At 43.0% G+C, this 7267-nt stretch overlaps 1 pseudogene; it reads left to right on the top strand.

The window, feature by feature from the left end:
* The first annotated feature begins 1497 nt into the window (after window positions 1-1497).
* Window positions 1498-4041, top strand: LOC148100125 (uncharacterized; annotated as a pseudogene).
* The last annotated feature ends 3226 nt before the right edge of the window (window positions 4042-7267 follow it).

The raw sequence follows: 7267 nt of genomic DNA, 5'->3' as shown, positions 1-7267 counted from the left end.
TGTTTTACTTTATGAGTCTGGTTATATACAGACCAGAAATCACCACCAGAGCACGAACAAGACACCAACTCAGTGGGGTTGGAGACTAAATATACCCAGGCCGCAGTCATAGAGTCTCCTAACACACTGTAACAAGGATTTACAGTGAGGACGCCTGAGACATAGTCTGGTGGAAGCCAGAGGTGTCCACATATATCTAAAGCCACTCAGTGGCAGCCCAAGTCTTCTAACAACAACAGCATCCCCCCCCCTCGTCTAATGACAAATGGCAGCTTAAATACTCTGAGCTGTTAAGAACAAAACCGTTGTTTACTCTGTGACTTTTCACCAACATTCTGTAAATATACACACCTTTTATCATTCTCTGATAATTAAATCCTTTATACGTTAACCTTACACGTTAAGCCTATCATGAAAACACCAGAACAGTACAGAGATTCCCCACACTTCCTTCCCTCCTGGAAGTTTAAATGGTGTCTGGACCCCCGAGGAAACATTTGTCCGAACACCCTGGAGAGGACATAGAAAGCACAGGTGAGTAACCACATCTCACAGCAGCTTCTCTGCACACATGTGCCCATGTCTTCCCTAACAGCAGACCTTATTTGTTCCCAGCAGCAATTCTCCTCCTCACAGACAGCCACCACGATCAGTGAGGAGCAGCTGAGCAGGACCTGGAACAACAGGCTACCTGATAATCGATAAAATACTCGATAAATATTCAATAAATAATTAAACCTATTGTGTCCGAATGGTTACTGGTGTGCCAATCTATGCTTAAAGTACAGTGATAAAACAAGTGCTGGTTAAAGTGCTTTAATAAAGTGAGAAAGTGCTCCTGAAGTGCTGTACGAGGTAGAGTCAGTCTGGGAGAGGACCACAGTCCTCGTAGAAGCAGCTCCACCCAAGTCTGCCCACTAATCGACCTGAACGAGGAGAAAACACCAGCCAGGCTCCACTCAGACATCTTTGATTAATAATGTGATAAATGTGATACAACAGCTTCAAATTGTAACAATAAACGAGAACAACTCTTTCTGTGATGCCCAAGCTTTCAAAGAATTTCTCATGTTTCACAACTTTAGTTTTCTGAGAGTTGAGCCAAGGACACCGGCTGTCCAACACCCCCACCAGCTGCTCTGTTATTGTTTTGTTTTTGTTCCAGCGATGACCCATCCTGCCCAGGGCAGGCATTCAGGTTTCGTCACACACATTCCCTGTTCTGCCCCAGAAACACTGCACGTCTAAATGCTGTGCAGTTACAGTTACAGACCTTCACATCCACCCACATCGTGCTCTGAGTGAATAAATCGATATACGTTAGTGAAAACATGCCATGTAATTCTTCCATAAGAAGTGGAACAGCAGTGATGACTCTTTTACTAGCCTCACAGAGAGAAAGCCTCTTGGAAAAGAGCTGACAAATTACTTCCAGACCACTTATACTGGAAACACTTTTTACTTTTATTTTTGAGAAGCACACATATATATCTTCAGATGGTAACAAAGAGAGGGAAGCTTGTCCAAACTCAGGGGATCAAAGTACCAAAAGGCAACGTTCCAGACATTGAGGACAGTGCCTGGGAATCCCACCGGCAACTGGGAACCACGCTAGGAAAGCTGCAACCACCAAGTACCTGCAGAGGGTCAGGCAAGTCCTGAAGAGTCAGCTGAACAGTAAGAACAAGATCCGGGCCATCAACACCTACGCCCTGCCCGTGATCAGGTACCCTGCTGGGGTAATAAGCTGGTCCAAGGCGGAGATAGAAGCCACTACATCAAGACCAGGAAGCTCCTGACCATGCATGGAGGGTTTCACCCTGAGGTTGAACACTAAGTGGAAGGAAGGAGGTCAGGGACTAGTGAGTGTCAGCACCACAGTCCAGGGTGAGACAACAAACATCCACAAATACATCAGGAAGATGAGCCCAACCGACCGTGTGCTCAGTGAATACCTCAGGCAGCAGAAACCCAAGAAAGAGGAGGAAGCATCATGGAAGGACAGGCCCCTGCATGGTATGCACCACCAACAGATAGAGGAGGTGGCTGATATCCAGAAGTCCTACCAATGGCTGGACAAAGCTGGACTGAAAGACAGCACAGAGGCTCTAATCATGGCAGCACAAGAACAAGCTTTGAGCACAAGATCCACAGAGGCTGGGGTCTATCACACCAGGCAAGACCCCAGGCTGTATAAAGATGAGACAATCCAGCACATAACAGCAGGGTGTAAGATGCTAGCAGGCAGGACATACGGGGAACGCCATAACCAAGTGGGACCTGGAGTTTGTGTACGTCCAACAGTAATGATTGCAATCAATTTGTTTAGTTTTTGATTTTAACTTTCAGTGAACAGAGCGAATACTGCAAACTCCACTGGTGATAAGTACATCCTAACAGCTCTTGGCTGGCATTTATGAAAACCCACAGAAGAGTTCAGCTTCAGTCTTCAGCTCCACTGTCACACTGTCACACCCAGCAACACATGCCAGCTCTGAAGCCAAACATTAACATCACTCTCCAGCTGAAGCAGTGTTAAATTGTTGCCTCGTCACATACAAGATTTATTTGTTGGATTTATTCACCTAACACACGCCTGTTGTCCCATTTCAAAAAATATTGTGATACTGTGGAAGGAGCCAGTGAAAACAGAATACCATGATTTCAAGATCATTTAAAGCCCATGTTTAACTGAATTCAATTCAATTCAATTTTATTTATATAGCGCCAAATCACAACAAAAGTCGCCTCAAGGCGCTTCATAGATACAGAGAAAAAAACAACAATCATATGACCCCCTATGAGCAGCACTTTGGCGACAGTGGGAAGGAAAAACTCCCTTTTAACAGGAAGAAACCTCCAGCAGAACCAGGCTCAGGGAGGGGCGGGGCCATCTGCTGTGATTGGTTGGGGTGAGAGAAGGAAGACAGGATAAAGACATGCTGTGGAAGAGAGACAGAGGTTAATAACAGATATGATTCAATACAGAGAGGTCTGTTAACACATAGTGAGTGAGAAAGGTGACTGGAAAGGAAAAACTCAATGCATCATGGGAATCCCCCGGCAGCCTACATCTATTGCAGCATAACTAAGGGAGGATTCAGGGTCACCTGGTCCAGCCCTAACTATATGCTTTAGCAAAAAGGAAAGTTTGAAGCCTAATCTTAAAAGTAGAGATAGTGTCTGTCTCCTGAATCCAAACTGGAACTGAAGCCAGTGTACAGTTGATTTATCAAATACTGACACTGAAAAGCTCCGCCTCTACAGTCATGGGTACTTCACCTGAGATTTGGATCAGTTTAAAAATGAAGTTTATTTCTGGCATCTGCAATTTTACCCGAGACTTTCAACTTGTGCAGAAGGGACGGTGCAAGTTTTCAAACTAGAGGTCCCAACAAAGTCTCTACCACAAGGTACCAACACAGGAGAAAACAGGCTGAATGTGTTTATGAGTGAAATGTAAATAACTTTTGAATTGTGTCAGAACGATCTCTGTCCTGATTACTACGACTTGGAAGAAATAAAAAGAACCTCCATAACTTTCATATTCCGATGGCATGCGGTGAGAGCTGGGCTGACACGGATAATGAGTCTGACATCAGCTGTACGCGGCCAAAACAAAACCCAACTTTCTCTAATCTAAACAAACCTGATCATGTAGATCCAAAAGCCCAGAATCATAATGAAGGTCGGTAGTAAAAGCAGAAGTCTGGCCTGTACTGCAGCAGTGCTGATATTCAGTACATCTGCACTCGTGCAAGAGTGGTATTGCTCGTCTGTGGTGTGTCAGTGCTGCATGATGTTCATGTAATGGTTTCAGTGCATGTTTTATTCTCAAGCATTCACGTCTCTCGGCTCTTTGTTTACTCTCCAGTTGCAAACTCTGTCAGCTGCAAAGAGACATTATGGGTGGGCTTTGATCAAAGTGATTCTGATGGCTCCATGCAATCCCACACATACTTGCAGCTCAGCACAGAGCGAGCCTCCCCCCATATCCCTGGCAGAGTGTCAGAAGCTGGAATCTGGGCTAATAAAGAATAAGACCATTGTAGCGATGGTCAGCTCTGCTGCTTCTGTCCACTATTCCTCTATTCGTTGCACCACAGACAGCTGTTGTCTAGAGGCTAACAGCTATGACACATATTTCTCTTGCGTGCACACAATCACACAGGCTTCATTCACTGGACAATAGTGCAGGGAACGTCTGGAAGTGATCTGGGGCATTTCTGAATTATGAATAGACATAATGAAAAATCTTGGAAGGTTTAAGTGAAAGCATTTGTAGGGTGAGAAAATGGAGCTACTATCATGTCTGCCATCAGGGAGGAACCAGCATGATGGGGCGTCTGTGTCTCCAGAGTCACCCAGAGGAAGCAAAGATGCTGTAAGTGAACTGTGGAAATATTAGTGCAGTGTATTATATTCAAAGCCCACCAGTCTCCTTCCTTTTGTCCTTGAGAAGTTTGAGTCTTTAGATGTTGTCATTGCTTTTGTGTTGAAGACTTTTCACACAAGTAAAGATGAATATATTTTCATTATAAGCTACATTTTCTTAATTTATCAAATCGGGGTCGAGGGGGTCTGAAACCGATCCAAAAGGCTTTCATCAGGGTAAACAAGCTATCCATGCATGAGACTCTTATTTATTAATATGGTTACTTTAAGTGCACATGAGTGTGTATGCATCATGACAACAGAGATTCACAAAATAGTTTCAAGTTTAAAGAACAGATGTGTACATGATGCCTGGAGTTCACCTCCTGATAATGAAGCTTAGATCATCGACCTTCTCAGATTTCACTTGGTTCATAACGCTGTAGGACACACGGGGATTTCACAGTGGGTGACAGGAAGTACGTGCAAACAGGATGATGCTACAATTCTTCTCCATCACATGGTTGCCCAAGGTGCTTAGCAAGAGATGACTTGTCTGTTAAGATAAACAATTACAGAGGGCTTGTGGAGGTGGTGAGTGACAGGAGAACGGCGGCGAAGCTGTCGTCCCTGTTGGACAACATCTCCCAGCCCATGCAGGAGACTCTGACAGCACTGAGCAGCTCCTTCAGTGGCTGCAGCACCCACGGTGTGGGACGGAGAGATTTCGCAGGTCTTTCCTCCCCACAGCTGTCAGACTCCACAACAAAGACTTTAACTGATCAAACACATCCACACATGTGCAATAATCTTTTCTGGCATCGTTGTATTTTTACTCAGTTGTATATAGCATTTGTATTCTATTTTTATCTTATTGTATATTTTATTCTATTTTATTCTACTGTATATAGTATTTTATTTTATTCTATTCTGTACAGTTGTGTACTGTATTTATTCTTATTGTATTCTAATTTTTGCTTCATAACTTTTGCACTGTCCACTTCCTGCTGTGACAAAACAAATTTCCCACGTGTGGGACTAATAAAGGTTATCTTATCTTATCTTATCTTATCTTAGCCTCCTAATACCAGCTCCATATATGAACCCATAGCTCTCCCTTTGTTGTATTTTAAACCTGCATAGCCTTAATTTTCTAGTTAACCCTTAGATTTCCTGGACGTGATATTGCCCTTGGGCTCATCGTCACAACCTCATTAGGAACCATAACTATTCATTTTCAGTGACTGCACTTCTACACATGCAATACACAGATCACAACTGATCTCAGAGCAGTGAAAGCAGAGCCAGTTATCTTTGTGTTTGTCTCAGTCTCAATGTTAGTTTTCTGTTTTATTTTGAAAGTCTCCTGACCTCTTTTGCTTCCTTCTTGCTCGTTAACTCGCTCTGTTCCCCTGTGCCTTACTTTCCCTGATTATCTTGTGTGTGTTTAAGCCCTCAGTTTAGTTTAATTCTTTGTTTCTATTATTGCTGCTGCCATTTACAAAAAGGTCAGTCTCCTCTTCTTCATGTTTGGCTCCAAGTCTGCATGCTTGGGTCTGTTTCCTGCCTCACCAGGACAAGGAGACGGGCTTGTCCCTGGTTTGCATCTGCAGAGAAGCGTCACGTGATATACTGCATCTGTTTAACTGAAGTGCACCCAAAATCTTAAAAGAAATACTTGAATTAAAGAACACAGAAGTGTTGTTATCTTTTCTCATCACCTGACCTCAACCTCAGTGAACATTTAATTAAGATAAGAAGACTCAGAAAACCAAGTAACTCTGTCAGCTCGCTCTATTACTCAAGTCGCCCCTGTGGCAGAGCTGGACTGTTAAATAATGCACGGTGGGCAAGTTCCTTAATTACCCAGATTGTTTAGGAAAGACAGGAAACCTCGAGTTGTTCCCAAGAGCAGCTCAGCTGCCACAGGTGTGTGTGTGTGTCCTTTTGTTATAACAAGCTCTTTGTCTGATTATGGTTGCCCAGTTTAACTGGACTAATGCCGATTTAGTGGGCTCCCACTTTTGGACCGCACCATGTAACTGGGCTTTTATTACATTTTTCATGGGAGGGAAGCTGCCAGACGCCTGCCAACACTTCTCCTAGTTTAGGAGCATTATTACTGTGACTGTTTCAGGGTTTCATGTCAGCTAAACACACACACAATGCAGAGAAACAAGGCGATATAGATTTAAAAAACTGAAAAATCAGTCCTCAAAACTCTGAACAAAGAGAAGGAACAAGCAGCAGACAGTCAGATTAGAATAAATAAGGAAATTCAGTGGACTGAAGAGTCTCTGCTTTTAATTGTATGTGGAATGCATCACTGACAGGACTGAAGTGTTAGATTTATATTTGCAGGCCAACAAAAACAAAAACAGCGCAGCACATTTACAGCAAGCTTTCAGTTTTTTTTAACATTGATGAGCTTTCTGCTGTGTTTGGTACCAACTGTGCAAAACAGGCAGCAGTCTTTATTTCATATACTCTGAGCCAGGACTATATTCAGTATTTGTTCTTCTTAAATCAACAGAGAGATGAAGCCTAAAAAGTTTCTCGTATGACTGATCCTGCAAACAGCCATAAATGGTAGAAAACAGAAAAAGACACATTTCCAGTCAGTTAGCACAAATCACCAAGTCCAGTAGTTCCCAAATGGCACGTGTTGTGAAGCAAGTCGATGGGTGCTGCTGGATTTTACCAAGTGCACCAAAAGTTCTGAATGATTAGTAAAATTCACCCTGAATGTGCAAACTCATTTCTCCTAAAAAAGAGGAATGAAGGGAGCTCAAAGCATACTTTGAAACCAGTGTTGGTCAAGTTACTTGAAAAAAGTAATCAGTAACTAATTACTGATTACTTATTTTCAAAGTAATTAATTACTTAGTTACTT

This window comes from Neolamprologus brichardi, chromosome 12 (genome assembly GCF_056152115.1).
Source record: "Neolamprologus brichardi isolate AB-2024 chromosome 12, ASM5615211v1, whole genome shotgun sequence".
Lineage (NCBI taxonomy): Eukaryota > Metazoa > Chordata > Actinopteri > Cichliformes > Cichlidae > Neolamprologus > Neolamprologus brichardi.
The sequence above is the reverse complement of the archived record's forward strand: the minus strand, read 5'-3'. Positions and strand labels throughout refer to the sequence as shown.